This window comes from Belonocnema kinseyi, chromosome 8 (genome assembly GCF_010883055.1).
Source record: "Belonocnema kinseyi isolate 2016_QV_RU_SX_M_011 chromosome 8, B_treatae_v1, whole genome shotgun sequence".
Lineage (NCBI taxonomy): Eukaryota > Metazoa > Arthropoda > Insecta > Hymenoptera > Cynipidae > Belonocnema > Belonocnema kinseyi.
The window spans coordinates 65,992,794-66,011,293 of NC_046664.1; the positions used below are offsets into that span (position 1 = coordinate 65,992,794).

Genomic DNA, 18,500 nt, shown 5'->3' on the forward strand with positions numbered 1-18,500 from the left:
TAAAGAGTGGAATTTTCTAGAACATTTTACTGCTGTTAAAAAATTTCAATAGTTAAATTTTAATGAGGCGAATTTTCTACAAATTACTTATGAAAATTTGCAGTAGTTAATAATAATAGTTAATAATAATATTCAACTTGAAATTTCAATAGAAAAATTTTTTTACATTCAATTATCCAATTTTCTACAAAATTGTATTGCTGTTAAAAAATATTAATAATCACATTTTGAAAAGAGGAATTTTCTATAAAATTGTACTGCTGTTGAAAAATTTTAATATTTAAAATTTAAAAAGACAACATTTCTATAAAATTGTGCATATGTAAAAAAATGGCTACGATGCAAGTGAGAGAGAATTTTATTTTTAAACTTCGCGCGCAACAAACTGCTTGAGCTATTGTGGATGCGCTTGAAGACATCTTCAGCAGAAGTTAATGACATTTTTTAAATTTTTTAACGCTGAAAAAAAGTGTTGCCATTACTCCGAATCTAATGGAAATTTTAACGGACAATCCGAATTTCAGCAATTAAGAGTTGAGCTTGCTGTTTTTTTCAGTTTTTTAAGAAGGAACCGAAGGTGAATTCAGTAGGGTCTTTAAGGGCACTTTGAAGAGGCTCTCCTTCGGTTCCTTCGGTCCACCATGGCAGTTTTCTACAAAAATTTTCTGCTGTTGAAAAATTTCAATAGTCACATTTTGAACAGACGAATCTGCTACAAAAGATTACAGATAACAATTTTTAATAGTTAGATTTAAAACAGAATTTTCTTAAATTCAACAATATATTTTTCAAGAGAACAATTTTCAACTTGAAATTTCAAAAGAAACATTTTTTTTTTAAATTCAATTGTCCAGTTTTTTACAAAAATGGACATTTGTTGAAAATTGTCAACAGTTACATTTTAGAGACGAATTTTCTATGCAATTTTACTGCAGTTTAAAATTTCTAATAGATAACTTTTAAATAAACGAATTTTCTACAAAAATCTAATGTTCAAAAATGTCAACAGTTAAATTTTTAACAGTTTAATTTTCAAGGCAATAATTTTCAACTTGAGATTTCAAGAGGCAAATTATTTTTATATTCAACAGCCGAAGTTACTCCAAAATTTTACTGCTTTTGAAAAATTTCACTATTCACATTTTAAGGAGTATTTTATGCAAAACTTTACTGATTGGAAATGTAAATAGTTAAATTTGAAAGGGAAGAATTTTTTTTTCGAAATTAAAAAGTTTACTTTTTAGCTTGAAATTTCAAGAAATTCTTTTTTTTTTAATTCAATAGTCTAATTTTCTACATAATTTGTCTACTGTTTAAAAATTTCATTATTAACCTTTTAAACAGATGAATTTTCTTCCAAATTTTACTTGCAATTTGTATTCGGAGATCAAAAGTTTAATTTTCAAGATTATATTTTTCAACTTGAGATTTCAAGAGAGAACTTTTTTTTTAATCAAACATTCCAATTTACTTCAAAATTTTACTGCTGTTAAAAATTTTCAATACTTTGATTTTAAAGAAACGAATTTTCTACAAAATGTTACTTCTGTCGAAAAATGTCAATGATTAACTTTTAAACAATCAAATTTTTAACAGTTGAATTCAGTCAAAACATCGTATTTTCTTTAAAAAAATTAATCTTCCTTGTTAATTCAACTATTCGTTTTAAAAATTAATATATTTTCTGTAACAAAAAATTAATTTTAAATCGGGTTCTAATGTGAAATAGTTACGCTACTGGAGAGTCCGGTGCAGCAGCAACAATGTGAGCCTGAATCTGCCAGTGGCGCCAGTCCCCAGTGTCTGTGCATGTGTGGGTTTTATCTTACGGTGTTCGGTTCGCTTGCGATCTTCGTAAAAAGTTGGGTGTGAAAAACGGACCCGGGCAGTAAGTGTAGAAAAGTAAAAGTGATTTTTCAAAACCAAAAATACCTCTAGTCTCTAAATCTTGAGGCTTTTGAAGTGAGTGACTTTTTTTTCGACTTAAATCAACTTTTCCTTCCTCACCACGCGAGTGGTCAATTCTAACCAAACTTTGTTGTCTCATGGACGATTGTTCATCCACTGTTTGTTCATTATTGTCGAGCTTCAGCTTTTGTTTCTTCATTTTGATCTTTTTTAAAGCTTTGCAATGAAATAAGAAAGTGTGCTCTTCAAAATTCCGAATAATTTACGCATAATGGCGTCATTTATCGGCTCCGACGCCATTTTTGGTAGAGAAAAATTTTCCGGGTTACATCATTTTAATGCCTTTTTTCCTATCTAAAAGACCTCACAGCAGATGTTTCATTAATTCAAAAAGTATTTTTTAATGACAATATTCACCTGCGCTACAGGAATCGTTACTTTTGGTTTAAAGTATACTTTTCAAGTCTAAAACTCGTGTTAAAAATCTTCAGATTTGCTTCTGATAACTGTAAAAAGTTAATTACTTTTTAGATTTTTTATGGTAAACTTAGTACTTTAATTGTTGAGATATGTGCTGTAATTAAATTACATTTTTAGCTCATATTTGTGGTTTCTTGTTACTTGGAAAGAATCAATATCTAAAACGAATTTGCTGCGTATGTTCACAATCTTATAAAATGAATTTTGTAAATAATTTCTGCGTTCGACAATAATTTATTTTAATTTTATTAGTGCATTGGATTAAGGATTCTAATCTAAAATGTTATTATTCGATTGAAAATTCAATCGTTTTGTTGAAATTTAACCATTTTCGGTCAACAATTCAACAGTTTAAAAATTAAACTGTTTTGGTTACATTCAACTATTTTTTATTTCAAATTAAAATCTTCTATGGTTTAAACATCAATTATTACATTTTTTTCAGAGTTTATGTGTTTGTTGAAAATTAATTTTGTTTTTACTGAAAATTTTGCATATTTCCTTTTTCGTGGGAACTTTATTCGAATTTAGAATAAAATAATTTTTAAAAATCCCTCTTCCAACTCAGATTTCGTCACAATTTGAAAGTTTTCTTTTCTAAATTTTAAATATAGAAAGTACTTCAATCATTTCTCAGAGTAAAAGTAATATTTCAAAGAAGAAATATTTCTGAATTTTAATAGAATTTTTTTTAATTGTCCGTTTGAAAATTCAACTATTTTAGATGAAAATTAATATTTTGCATATAAAAATTGAACTATGTGTTTGAAAATTTATGTAACTTGTGGAAAATTCGTCTTTTTGGTAGAAAATGAACCTTTTTGGCATAAAATTCATTTGTTTCAGTTGAAGCTTCATAATTTTTTAGTTGAAAATTCACCAGTTCGGTTGAAAATTAAATTCTTTCACTGAAAATATAAATGTTCCATTTTTAGTTGGGAATTTGATTCCTGTCTAGTTCAAAATTCAAGAATGTAGATAAAAATTGGTCTTTTTAAATTGAAAATTCAACTATTTCGATGAAAATTCACGTATTTTGTTTGAAAAAATCTTTTTTTTTTGCAACAAATTTATCTTTTTCTTTGAAAGTTAATCTTCTTGTTAAAATATTCTTTTTTTCGGTTAAAAGTTCAAGTATTCCAGTTAAATATTTAGCATTTTAGATAAAAATTAAATTATTTGGGTGAAATGAAATTGAAATTTGGTTTCATGGAATTAATTTTCTGACTAAAAATTTAATTATTCAATTTTTGGTTGAAAAATTACATTTTTTATTTGTAAATTCCTCTTTTTTTGGTGAAAATTGATCTTTTTGGTTTAAAAATTAAATTTTTCTTGTTAAGATTCATCATTTGAGTTAAAATATGTAAAAATTTGTTTTGAAAGTTTTTTTTTTCTTGTTGAAAGTTAGTGTTTTGTTGTTCAAAGTATTTTTGTTACTCGAAAATTTAATTTATTGCAATTGAAAATTCCATAGTTGTAGTTGAAAATTCATCTGTTTGGATAATTATTGATTTTTTAAATTTAATTATTTAAATTTTGGTTAACAATTTATATTTCGTAGTAAAAATTAATTTTGTGTTGAAAATTAAATTATTTTAGTTGGAAATTCATATGTTTGGTCTAAAATTGAACTATTTGGTTTAAAATTTGTCTTGTTTATTAAAAAATTCAACTATTTCATTAAAAAATCGTGTATTTTGTTGAAAAAAATTATTTTTTGGCAGAAAATTAATCTTTTGATTTGAAAATTGGTCTTTAAAAATTCATCTTTTTGATTGAAAATCAGTTTTTTGTTGTTGTTGCTTTTGTTGAAAATTCCATTGTTTTTTTTTCATGAAAATTGGTCTGGTTGGTTTTGAAATTCACCTCTTTTCAACTAATTATAATGTATATTCACTTTTGTTCAACTAAAAATGTTTTTTATCCAAAATTGTCGATTTTAAATGCCACTAATTTTTAATTTTGTAAGACTTTTAAACTGTACTTAAAATTATTACTATTTAATAATTAATTATGGAAATTGGTTTCATTTTTTCCTGCAATCGAAAATTTCTTCTTTTTTTAAAAATGTATCTCTTTTGGTTGAAATTTCATATTTTTTTGGTTAAAAATGTAACTGTTTGAAAAGAAAAAACAGTTTTGGTTTAGGATTCGACTGCTTTGTAAAAAATTCAAATAATAATTAACAAAATTCGTTTTTTTTGGCTTGAGGCCGTGAATTAAAAATCCTCCGTCGAGTCGCCAGCCTAAATTGGTATTTTTAGTTTGAAAATTAATCTCCTTGGGAATAAATTGATTGGGTACAAGAAATTCACATTTTTGGTAAAAATTCCATTTTTTTTCTTTAAAAGTTGTTTTTTTTTGTTTTGAAATTCACCCCTTTTGGTAGAAATTTAAGCTTTTTTTTGTTAAAAATAGAACAGTCTGGTATAAAATTGAACTAATTTGCTTAACATTCATATTTATCTTGAAAATTCTAGTATTTTGTTGAAAATTTGTCTTTGGTTTTAGAAATTTTTCTCTTTTGGTAGAAAATTGATATCTTTTGGCTAAGTATGTAAGTGATTTGTTGAAAATTAATCTGATTTGGTTAAGAATTCAACAGTTTTGTTAAAAAATCATATTTTTAGTTGAAAATTCCATTTTTTTTCTTGAAAATTGGTCTGTTTGTTTTTGAAATTCACCTCTTTTGATAGAAATTTAATCTTTTTTTTTGTTAAAAATACAACTTTTTGGTACAAAATTGAATTATTTCATATGAAAATTCATCTTTTCGGCTTAGAAATGAATCTCCTTTGACAGAAATTTAATCTTATTTTGGTTAAAATTGGAGCAGTTTTGTATAAAATGGAATTACCATGGTTGAAATTAATATTTCTGTTGAAAATTCGAGTCTTTTGTTGAAAATTTGTCTTTTTGGTTTTGGAAGTTCGTCTCTTTTAGTAGAAATTTAAAATTATTTGTTTAAAAATGTAAGCCTTTTGTTGAAAATTCCGCAGTTTTGTTGAAAATGTGTCTTGGGTTTCTGTTTTTTTTTTTTAAATATTTTGTTAAACAAAAGAAATGTCTCGTAATTCTGAAAATCCGGATGAGTAGTCAAATATTTTTCATAGGCTTGGCCACTCGTCATATTTTTTGGTTTAAAATTTAATAGTTTTGTAAAAAATTTGTCTTTTTCTTTTCAAAATGCAATAATTTGGTTTATTTTTCCCTCCTAGGCTGAAATCTCAATCTCGGTCGAAAATTCGTCTTTTTGGTCTCTAAATTCGTCTCTTTTGGTAACAATCCAATCTTTTTTGGGCAAAGATTCAACTGTTTTGTCATTATTTTAGTTAAAAATTCGTCTTTTTTGCTTGAAAATCGCAGAATTTGGTTGAATTTTTTTCTTTCTGGACTGGAAACTCTTGGTTGAAAATTAAATTCTTGATTAGAAATTCGTCTTTTTAGATTTAAAATTAATTTTTATTGGCAGAGGTGGAATTTTTTATGGACAAAAATATATTTTGAAAATTCAACAAATTGGTTTCATTTTTTCTCTCAGCTGAAAACGCCTTCTTTGTATAAAAATCCATATTTTTTGGTGAGAAATGCAAATTTTTTGTTAAAAATAAATCAGTTTTAATTGTGGATTTGAGTACTTTGTTAAAAATCCAAATATTGTTTAAAAAATATATTTTTTGGCTTGTGATTTAATAATTCAACTGTTTGTTTAAAAAAATTATGTTTTGTAGAAAATTCACCTTTTTGACTTGCGATTTCAAAAGCGAAGTAGGAAATTTATATTTTTGGTTGAAAATGAACTTTTTTGTTCATAAGTCATATTTTTTGGATTAAATATTCGACTGTTTTGTAGAAAATTTGTCATTTTGGTTTGAATATTTAACAATTTCATAGAAAACAACTATTTGGTTAAAGATTAATTTGTTTACTGAAAATAATTCATATTTTTGGGATAACAATGAAATATTTTTGTACAAAAATTAGTTCTTTTGTCTTGAGATTTCAAAAGTTTCGTAGATAATTCAACTATAAGGTTCAAAGTTACATAATTTGATTGGAAAATATACTTTTTTGTAGAAAATTTATATTTTCGAGTTAAAAATTTAAATTTTATGTAGCAAAATATACTTTTTGGCTTGAGATTTAAAAATGATTATCAAAAAATTCAAGTTTTTTAATTGAAAATTCAACTGGTTTGTAGAAAATTGGTCGTTTTGGCTGGGAAATTCTTTTATTTCGTTGGAAACTCAACTATTTGTTTAAAAATTATTGTTTTGTTGAAAATTTATAGTTTTGGCTAGAGACTTCAAAAGTTTGGTAGAAAATTCAACTCTCTAGTTGAAAGTTTAATTATTTGGTTTAAATATATACTTTTTTGTAGAAAATTCATATTTAGGAGATAAAATTTTTTTATTTTTCATAGGATATTCTAGTTTTTGGCTTATTATTTGAAAATTGTTTTTAGACAATTCAACTGTTTTGTAGAAAATTTGTGGTTTTGGTGGGACGACTGAAAAATCCCGAAAAATAAAATTACATTTTTAAACATTTTATACCAAAGTGTTGAAATGACAAGCCAAAAACCAAATTAAAAAAAAAAAAAAACATTTGGATTTTTAACAAAGTAGCCGAATCCACAACCAAAATTGATATTTTTTTTAACCAAAAAGTTGCATTTTTCACCCAAAAATATATGAATTTTTAAACAAAGGAGGTTTCAGTTAAGAAGAAAAATGAAACCAATTTATTGAATGTGAAACTAAAGACATGACTTTAAAAAAAATGGTTAAATCCTCAATCAAAACAAAAATTTTTGTCCATAAAAGATTCAATCTCTGCCAATAAAAATTAATTTTTAAATCAAAAAGACGAATTTTTAATAAAAGAATTGATTTTTCAACCAAGAGTTTTCAGTCCAGAAAGAACAACATTCTTCTATTTTAAAGTCCAAAAAGAAGAATTTTTAACAAAATAGTTTAGTTTTCAATGGAAATTAATTTTTAACTAAAATAATGACAAAACAGTTCAATCTTTACCCCCAAAAGATTGAATTTTTACCAAAAGAAAAGAATTTACGGACCAAAAAGACGGATTTTCAACTAAGATCGAGTTTTTAGTCTAGAAAGGAAAAATAAACCAAATTATTGCATTTTGAAAAGAAAAAGACGAATTTTTCTACAAAACTATTACATTTTAAACCAGAAAATATGACGAGTGGCCAAGTCTTTAAAAAATATTTTACTACTCATCCTGATTTTCAGAATTACGAGACATTTTTTTTTGTTTAACAAAAAACTTTAAAAAAAATTAGAAACCTAAGACACATTTTCAACATAATTGCGGAATTTTTAAACAATAAATATTCTTTTTTGCGAAGAAAGAAAAATATGCAACAAAATTATTGAATTAAAAAAAAGCGAATTTTCCACCGAACGGATGAATTTTAAACACGAAAAATATTCAGCTTCCACGAGAAAGTTAATTTTCAACTAAAAATATGACTTTTCAACGAAAACTGTTGAATTTTTTACCAAATTAGTTAAATTTTCAACAAAAGGCTTAGATTTTTAAACAAATAATTTAAAATTTCTACTAAAAGAGACGAATTTCTAAAACCAAAAAGACAAATTTTCAACAAAAGACTCGAATTTTGAACAGAAATATTAATTTCAACCATGTTAGTTCCATTTTATACAAAACTGCTCCAATTTTAACCAAAAAAAGATTAAATTTCTGTCAAAGGAGATTAATTTCCAAACCAAAAAGGTGAATTGTCATATGAAATAATTCAATTTTGTACCAAACAGTTGTATTTTTAACAAAAAAAGATTAAATTTCTATCAAAAGGGGTGAATTTCAAAACCAAACAGACCAATTTTCAAGAAAAAAAATGGAATTTTCAACTAAAAATATGATTTTTTAACAAAACTGTTGAATTCTTAACCATATCAGATTAATTTTCAACAAAACACATATTTAGCCAAAAAATATCAAATTTCTAAAACCAAAAAGACAAATTTTCAAAAAAATACTAGAATTTTCAAGAGAAATATGAATGTTAAGCAAATTAGTTGAATTTTATGCCAGACGGTTCCATTTTTAACCACAAAAAGGTTAAATTTCTACCGAAAGAGGTGAATTTCCAAACCAAAAAGACCAATTTTTAACTTCTATTTTTGGTTGAAAATTTATTTTCTGCCTCTTTTTTCAATTGTTATTTTTGTCTCGAATGAGCCGAAAAGTAAGATAGTTTGGAAGTATATTTTTTAATTGTGAATCTTTTTCATGATTTTTAGCATTTTTTAGCATCTGTTTGAAAATTTATTTACTTTGTGGAAAATTCTTCTTTTTTTTTAATAAATTTTTATGGTTGAAAATTCCTGTTTCATAAAAATTTCAACTGTTACAATTAAAGATTTATTAGTCTGGTTGAGAATTAATTTCTTTATCTGAAAATTTAACTGTCCTATTTTTAGATGAACATTGATTTTTCCTATTTCAAAATTTAACAATTTTAATGAAATTGGTCTTTTTAAATACAAAATTCAACAGTATTGTTGAAAATACAGTTATTTTGTAAAAAAAGTCGTTTTTTTAATGTAAAATTTTGTTTTTCCTTAAAATTTAATCTTCTTTTCTAAAAATTCTTCTCGTTGGTTAAAAATTCAATTATTCTATTTAAATTTTTATAATTTTAGCTGAAAATACATCTTTTTGTTGAAAAGATTAATTCTTTTATTTAAAATTTTATCATCTTATTTGAAAATTGATATTTCTGGTTTGAAATTAATCTATTCTAGTCAACGATTTACACTTTTAGTTGAAATTTAATCACTTTGTTTAAAAATGTAACTATTTTTTTGAATTTTGTTTTTGATTGTAATTTTTTTTATTTGTTAAGCTAATTAGTTCAATTTTATACCAAATGATTCCATTTTTAACCGCAAAAAGATTAAATTTATACCAAAGGAGATTAATTTCTAAACCAAAAAGATGAATTTTCATATGAACTAATTCAATTTTGTACCAAACAGTTGCATTTTTAACAAAAAAAAAAGGTTAATTTCTACCAAAAGAGGTGAATTTCAAAACCAAAAAGACGAACTTTTAAATAAAAAAATGGATTTTTTACCAAAAATATGAATTTTTTGTACCCAAACAATTTATTCCCAATGAGATGAATTTTTAAACCAAAAATATTCGACGGAGGATTTTTAATTCACGGCCTCAAGCGAAAAAAAAACGAATTTTGTTAATTATTTTTTTAATTTTTCCCAAAGCAGTCAAATCTTAAACTAAAACTTTTTTTTCAAACAGTTATATTTTTTTAACCAAAAAAATATGAAGATTCTTCCAAAAGAGATACCTTTTAAACCAAGAACTTTTTAGTTACTTTTTAACAAAATTGTTGAATCCTCAACCAAAACATATTTTTACCACAAAAAAATTAAATTTCTACCAATAGAAATTGATTTTTAAACAGAAAAGACGAATTTTGGACAAAATAGTTTAGTTTTCAATCGAAGTGTATTTTTTAAACTAGTTGAAATTTTAACCACGTGAATGAATTTTCAACAAAAAAAGAAGAATTTTCGAGAAAACAGTTTAATCTTCAACCAAAATTTCATAATTAATTATGAAATCGTAATAATTATAAGTACAGTTTAAAAGCCTTGTAAAATAAAAAATTAGTGGCATTTGAAATCGACAATTTTGCATAAAAAACTTTTTTAGTTGAACAAAAGTGAATACAAATTCCAGTGGTTCAACTTTTAGTTGAAAAAATTAATCTGCAACAACAACAAAAAACGGATTTTCAACCAAAAAGATGAATGTTTAAAGACCAATTTTCACATCAAAAGATTAATTTTCTACCAAAAAATAATTTTTTTGAACAAAATACATGGATTTTTAATAAAATAGTTGAATTTTTGAATAAAATAGACCAATTTTTAACCACATAGATGAATTTTAAACCAAACATAAGAATTTTCAACTAAAAAAATGAATCTCCAACTAAAATAATTCAATTTTTAACAAAAAACTAATTTTTACTACTAAATATAAATTGTCAACCAAAATTTGAATAATTAAATTTAAAAAAATAATATTTAACCAAACAGATGAATTTTGAATTACAACTATGGAATTTTCAATTGGAATAAATTAAATTTTCGATTGACAAAATTACTTTTAACAAGAAAAAACCAACTTTCAAAAAAAAATTCTAATTTTCAAACAGTGATGAATTTAAAAAGATTGTAAGTCTTTGAATGGAATAGTTGAATTTTTAACCAGAAAGATGAATTTTTAACTGAAATGATGAAAAATTTAATTTTTAAACCAAAAAGATCAATTTTCACAAAAAAAGACGAATTCTCAAATAAAAAATGTAATTTTTCAACCGAAAATTGAATAATTAAATTTTTAGTAAAAAAATTAATTTGATGCAACCAAATTTCAATTCCATTTCACCCAAATAATTTCATTTACAACATAAAAGATGAATTTTCAACTAAAATGCTAAATATTTAACTGGAATACTTAAATTTTTAACCGAAAAGAAGAATATTATAACAAGAAGATTAAATTTCAAAGAAAAAGATAAATTTTTTCCAAAAAAAAAGAAGATTTTAACAAAATACTTAAATTTTCAACGAAATAGTTGAATTCTCAATTTAAAAATACCCATTTTCATCCAAATTGTGGAATTTCGAAAAAGAAAAAAAAATCAAATTCTTAACTAAAAAAGGAACATTTAAATTTTCATTTTAAGAAATTTATTTTGAACCGAACTGATGAATTTTCAACTAAAAAATTGATTAAGCTTCAACTGAAATAAATGGATTTTATACCAAAAACGTGAATTTTCTACGATAAAGATTAATTTTCTGCCAAAAAGACGATTTTTCCACAAAGTACATAAATTTTCAAAAAAATAGTTCAATTTTTAAATGCAAAATGTTCATTGTTGAATTTTCATCAAACAAAGATAAATTCATTTTCAAAAAAGTCGTTACATTTTCAACCGGAAATGAATTTTGAATTAAAATTATGAAGCTTCAATCAAATTTTTTTTTTTAATAAAAGAATTTCATTTTTCACCAAGTAATTGAACTTTTAATAAACAAAAAAAAAAGAGGAATTCGCAACGAACAATTTAAAAAAAATACTATTTAAAATTTAGAAAAGAAAACTCAAATGGTGACGAATTCTGAGTTAGAAGAGGGATTAAAAAAGATTTCTTTCTTCTAAATCCGAATAATTCCTTTAAAAAATTCCCGTTCCATGTAAAAAAATTAGCTGTGCGAAGTGAAATAATATTTCTTTACGGAAACTCCCCGTTCTTAAATAAAAACGATAATTATTTTCTCAAATTTCCTGTTCAAGTCAGGATAAATGAGTTTTGTTTAAAAATCCGCTTTATGATCTTTAAACAAATTAAAGAATGTTTAAAATCTCCCCGAAATTATTACTAAATGTATGTACAAAATTATTCAATTAAAAACTAGAGTATGAGTAGATAGTTTACAAAAAACATGAATATGACCCAATTTAAAAATGTCGAACATTGAAAACCGGAGAGAGCCGGTTCCAATATCAAATTGGAACAGTTAAAAAACATATTGTAGTAGTTATTTTGAAAAGAAATACTGAAAGGTGAACATTTTTCCATTGAATTGAACAAAATAAAATAATTCAATCAATTTTTTGATTGATTTCAAACCAAATTATTTAGGATTTGAATAAAACTTTGAAGATAAAATATATTTTGGCTGAAAAAAATATAAATATAAATCGTGAAAATAAATATTTAATTATAGGTATTTATAATTATAACGATCTCATAATTAATTATGGAATTTAAAAAAGATAATATTCTAGAATAGGTAAAAAACGATTTTAAAGATACAAAAATTGTTTGTAAGTTCATCTCTTTTGGTTAAAATTTTAATCTGTTTTGATTGAAGATTTAACTATTTTGTCGAAAATTTTTTTTTTTTGAAACTCATCTACTTGGTTGAAATTTCAAATAGTTTCTTAAGAATTTATTTTACTTGATGGAATTATCAATGAATGTCTTTAAGTTTAAAATTTATGTTGATTGAAAACTGTAGTATTTTGTAAAAAAAATCGTCTTTTCGACTAAAAAATTCAAGAATTTGAAAATTAGTCTTTTTGGTTTAAAAGCAGAACTGATTTATTTTTTTAATTAATTTCTTTATTAAAGATTCATAATTTTAATTAAAAATTCATGTGTTAAGAATCAATTTTTTTAAATAAAAATTTTATTATTCCAGTAGAAAATTGAACTATTTTGCTGAAAATACGCTTTTTTGTGAAAATTTGTTTTTTAAGACAAAATTTAACTTCTATTTTTGGTTGAAAATTTATTTTCTCCCTCTTTTTTCAATTGTTATTTTTGTCTCGAATTAGCCGAAAAGTTAGATAGTAGTATAAGAAAAAAGATTTCTGCTCGTTCTTAAATGAAAAATCTACGCATTTTTTTTTAAATAAAATTTTAACTAGTTGGCTGAAAATTGACATTTTTCACTTAAAAATTCATCTGTTTGTTTAAAAATTTATTCACTTTTTGGAAAATTCATCTTTTTTATTTGAAAAAAAATTAATTTTTATGGTTGAAAATTCCTCTGTTTCATAAAAATTTCAATTATTATAGTTAAAGATTCATCAGTCAGGTTGAGAATTAATTTTTTTATCTGAGAATTTAACTGTCCTATTTTTAGTTGGAAATTGATTTTTCCTAGTTCAAAATTTAACAATTTTAATGAAATTTGTCTTTTTTATACAAAATTCAACAATATTGTTGAAAATACATGTATTTTGTAAAAAAATCGATTTTTTATGTTAAATTTTCTTTTTCCTTAAAATTTAATCTTCTTTTCTAAAAATTCTTCTGGTCGGTTAAAAATTCAATTATTCTATTTAAATTTTTATAATTTTAGTTGAAAATTCATCTTTTTGTTAAAAAGACTAATTCTTTTATTCAAAGAATTCTCATCTTATTTGAAAATTGATCTTTCTGGCTTCAAAATAAACTATTCTAGTCAACGATTTACAATTTTAGTTGAAATTTAATCATTTTGCTTAAAAATGTAACTATTTTTTTGAATTTAGTTTTTGAATGTAATTTTTTAAACTGAAAATTTAAATTATTCTACTCGAATATTGAAAATGATCTTTTTTTTTGAAAATTAATCTTTTTGTCTAAAAATTATTCTTGTCGGATGAAAATCTATCATTACAAATTCATTTCTTAGGTTGAAAAAAAAGCTATTTGATTGAAAAATTGTTTTTCCTGGAATGAAAAGAATTTTTTCGCCAAATTTAATTATTTTGTTGAAATTTTGTTTTCTTTTTAGTTGAAAATTTGTTTTTCAACTGAAAATGAAACAATTATACTTAGCTAATATTTTATAATAATAATTAAAAAATCATTTCTTTGGTTGTACATTCACTCTTTGACTAAAAATTCAATTATTCAAATTTTGGTTGAAAAATGATATTTTTCAGTTGAAAATTTTCAAATAAGATAAATATTTGAATAAAAGAATTTATCTTTTTAACAAAAAGATGAATTCTCAACTAAAATTATAAATATTCAACTAGAATAATTAAATTGTTTTACCGTAAGAAGAGTAATTTTTAGGAAAGAAGATTAATTTTCAAAGAAAACGATCATTTTCAATATTCGAGAAAAAAAACCCTGAAATTTTCAGTTTAAAAAATTACATTCAAAAACTAAATCTGAAAAAAATGGTTACATTTTTAAACAAATTGATTAAATTACAACTAAATTTGTAAATCGTTGACTAGAATAGTTTAATTTCAAACCAGAAAGATCAATTTTTAATTAAGATAATAAATATTTAAATAAAAGTATTAATTTTTTCAACAAAAAGATGAATTTTCAATTAAATTTATAAACATCTAAATAGAATAATTGAATTTTTAACCGACAAGAAGAATTTTTAGAAAAGAAGATTAAATTTTAAGGAAAAAGAAAATTTTACATAAAAAAATCTTTTAATTGGAAAATAAAATTACTGGGTTAAAAGTTGTACTCTTTTATTAAAAATTATTTTATTTTTCATAATTTTCACAATAATAAAAAGATTCATAATTTTAATTACAAATTCATTTCTCATGTCGAAAATGAGCTATTTGATTGAAAAATTGTTTTTCTTGGGATGAAAAGGAATTTTTTCGCAAAATTTAATTATTTTGTTGAAAATTTGTTTTCTTTTTAGTTGAAAATTTGTTTTTCAACTGAAAATTAAACTATTATACTTGGTTAATGTTTTATAACAATAATTAAAAAATCATTTCTTTGTTTGAACATTTATTCTTTAACTCAAAATTCAATTATTCAAATTTTGGTTGAAAAATGATATTTTTCAGTTGAAAATTCGTCTTTTTTTTGGTAGAAATTAATCTTCTTGCTTGAAAATTTCATATTTTTAGTTAAAAATTCATCTGTTTGGTTGAACATTATTTAAAAAAATAATTAAAATCCAATTATTTAGGTTTTGGTGGACAATTTATTTATTTTTCAGTAAAAATTATTTTTTTTTTAATTTTTAAAATTTATCATTTCGGTTGAAGATTCATCATTTTGATTAAAAATTCATGAGTTGGGTTAAAAATTAATATTATTAACTGGAAATGTCACTATTCCATTTTTGGTTTAAAGTTAATTTTTTTAGTTCAAAAATCAACTATTTGGTTGAAAATTTGTCTCCTTTAAATAAAAATTCAACTATTTCTTAAAAAACGAATTTTATTTTAAATTGTATTGCTTGGTAGATAATATCAATCTTGTTTGAAAATTAATCTTTTTGGTTGGAAATTCAAGTATTTTAGTTAAATATTTATCATTTTAGTTGAAAATTTATCTTTTTGGCTTAAAATTCAACTATTGTAACTAAATGTTAAACTTTTCCTTTTTCATTTCGAAAATTTATATTTTTTAGTGTAAAATTCAAGTATTTGTTTCAAAATTGTTCGTTCTTTTGTGCTGAAGGTTTAATTGACGTGGAAGTAAAAAAAAAACTTGACGGGAATTTGGAATCGGCCGCTGAATCACCACCCAGCGAAAAATATGTTTTGGTACATTACAAAAATTGTTCAATATAAAACTAGAATATGCATAAAGAGACTTTTAAAAAACTTGAAGCTGACACAATTTAAACATATCGAAAATTTATAACCGGAGGTAACCGGTTCCAGTATCAAATTGGAACAGTTAAAAACCGTATTTTTGTATTTATTTTGAAAAGAAACACTAAAAGGTGAACATTTTTTAATTTATGGTGTAAAAAATTTCAAAAAGATTTTAAAATATTAAGGATTTGAATAAAACTTTAAAGCTAAAATATCTTTTCGCTGAAACAATACAAATTCCATTTTTTTTTATTTTAAATATCTCAGGTACACGAAAGTATTTTTAATTTAAAATTATTTTATTATTAACCATGGAATTTAAAAAAATATAATATTCTAGAAAATGAGAACGATGTTAAAGATGTTTAAAAATAGTTTATTTCGTTCTTAAAGAAAAGAATTTTTTTGTTTCAGATGATCCTAAACATGTACATCGAAACAGACGAACAATCTTTCAGGATTCTGGACTTACATTAAAGGTGAGATATTTTAGTATTTTGTTTAATTTTAAAGATTATTTTATAAGCTGTATTTAATTTATTAATAATACAGAAAAAGGACCCATAAACTATATTTTCAAATATATTTTTTTCAATTCTGGATACCGAAAAAAGAGTGATTGTGATTTTCGTTTTTATAGAATATTTAACAAAAATTAAGGACAAGCTAGTGAACATCCTCAAAATATCAAATCAATTTTTTAAATCAAAAGTTTGAAAACCTATATCGGAAGAATTATAAATGATATAAACGTAGTAAATTTTACATTGATTTTTTTTTAAAATTATTCTAGATGCTATATTTTCAACAAAATAGTTGAATTTCTAAACCAAAAACACGAATACTTGAATTTTCAACCAAATAATAGAATTTTCGCACCTAAACAAAAATGTTGAATTTTCAACTCGAAAATATAAGTTTTCTAAAAAAAAAGTATATTTTCAAACGAATAGTTGAATTTTCAAACTAAAAGGATGAATTTTCTACCAAACTGTTGAATTTGTAATTAAAAACTACGAGTTTTCAACCAAATAATTGAATTTTCAACTAACTGCTGAAATTTTAAGCCAGAGAAAATTTTTTTAAACAAAAATATCAAATTTTTAACTAAAAAATATGAATTTTCATTAATAAACAAATGAATATTGAACCAAATACTTGAATTTTTGACCATATAATTGAATTTTCTATCAAGTTGTTGAATTTTTCAAGCAAAAACAACAAATTTTCTATAAAACACTTGAATATTTAACCCAAAAATGTGAATTATCAGAAAAAACTAATTATTAACCAAATAAATAAATTTTCCACTAAACTTTTGAAATTTCAAGCCAAAAAGACGAATTAGCAACAAAAATTTTAAATTTTAAACTAAAAAAATTTGTTTTTACTGAAAAATAAGTCAGTTGTCAACCAAAAACTAAATAATTAAATTTCAATTTAAAAAAATTAATGTTCAACCAAACAGATGAATTTTTAATTAAGAATATGAAATGTGCAAATAAGAAGATTAATTTTTACCAAAAAAAGGCGAATTTTCAACTGAAAAACATAATTTTTTAACCAAAATTTGAATAATTGAAATTTGAGTTAAAGAATAAATGTTCAACCCAAGTAATGATTTTTTAATTATTATTATGTAATATTAACCAAGTATAATAGTTTCATTTTCAGTTGAAAAGCAAATTTTCAACTAAAAAGGAAACAAATTTTTAACAAAATAATTAAATTTTGCGAAAAAAATTCCTTTTCATCCAAAGAAAAACAATTTGTCAATCAAATAGCTCATTTTTCTACCAAAAAAATAAATTTGTAATTAAAATTATGAGTCTTCAAAAAAAAAAAAAAAAATTTTTAACAAAAGAGTACAATTTTAACCAAGTAATTTTATTTTCATCCGAAAAATTGAATTTTCAACTAAAATGATAAATATTTAACTAGAATAATTAAATTTTCATCATACAGTAATAATTTTTAGATAAGAAGATTAATTTTAAAAGAAAAAGATCATTTTCAATATTCGAGTAGAATAATTTAAATTTTAGTTAACCAAAATACATTCAAAAACTAAATCTGAAAAAAATGGTTACATTTTTAAACAAATTGATTAAATTACAACTAAATTTGTAAATCGTTGACTAGAATAGTTTAATTTCAAACCAGAAAGATCAATTTTCAATTAAGATAATAAATATTTAAATAAAAGAATTAATTTTTGCAACAAAAAGATGAATTTTCAATTAAATTTATAAACATCTAAATAGAATAATTGAATTTTTAACCGACAAGAAGAATTTTAAGGAAAAAGCTAATTTTATAATAATATATTGATATTTTAAACAAAATACGTGTATTTTAAACAAACTGTTGAAGTTTGTACTAAAAAAGACTAATTTCATTAAAATTGTTAATTTTTGAACTAGGAAAGTTCAATTTTCAACTAAAAATAGGACAGTTAAATTTTCAGATAAAGAAATTACTTCTCAATCAGACTGATGAATCTCTTTAACTGTAATAGTTAAAATTTTTATGAAATAGAGGAATTTTCAAAAATAAAAATTAATTTTCTAAAAGATAAAAAAGAAGAATTTTCCACAAAATAAATAAATTTTCAAACAAACAGATGAATTTTTAAGTGAAAAATATCAATTTTCAGCCAATTAGTTGAAATTTTATTTAAAAAAAAATATATAGATTTTCATTAAAGATCGAACAGAAATCTGTTTTCTTATGAAAAAATTTGTTATGCTAAAAAAGCATGAAAAAGATTCACAATTAAGAAATAGCCTTCCAAAGATAAAAATAACAATTGAAAAAAGAGGGAGAAAATAAATTTTGAACCAAAAAAAGAAGTTTAATTTTTTCTTAAAAAGTAATTCTTCACGAAAAAGCGTATTTTCAGCAAAATAGTTCAATTTTCTACT

General features: G+C 22.8%; 1 protein-coding gene across 3 annotated transcripts in view; it reads left to right on the forward strand.

Annotated features, from left to right (window-relative positions):
- Positions 1-1,811: 1,811 nt before the first annotated feature.
- Positions 1,812-18,500, forward strand: part of LOC117177722 — a 45,666-nt gene continuing 28,977 nt past the window's right edge. For 2 of the 3 annotated variants that reach the window (XM_033368611.1, XM_033368609.1), the window contains exons 1-2: positions 1,814-1,962; positions 15,991-16,055. The gene's annotated coding sequence lies outside the window, so the exon portion shown is untranslated. Of the gene's footprint in view, positions 1,963-15,990; positions 16,056-18,500 lie in introns of all 3 variants that reach the window. The other variant, XM_033368610.1, reaches the window with a different exon arrangement.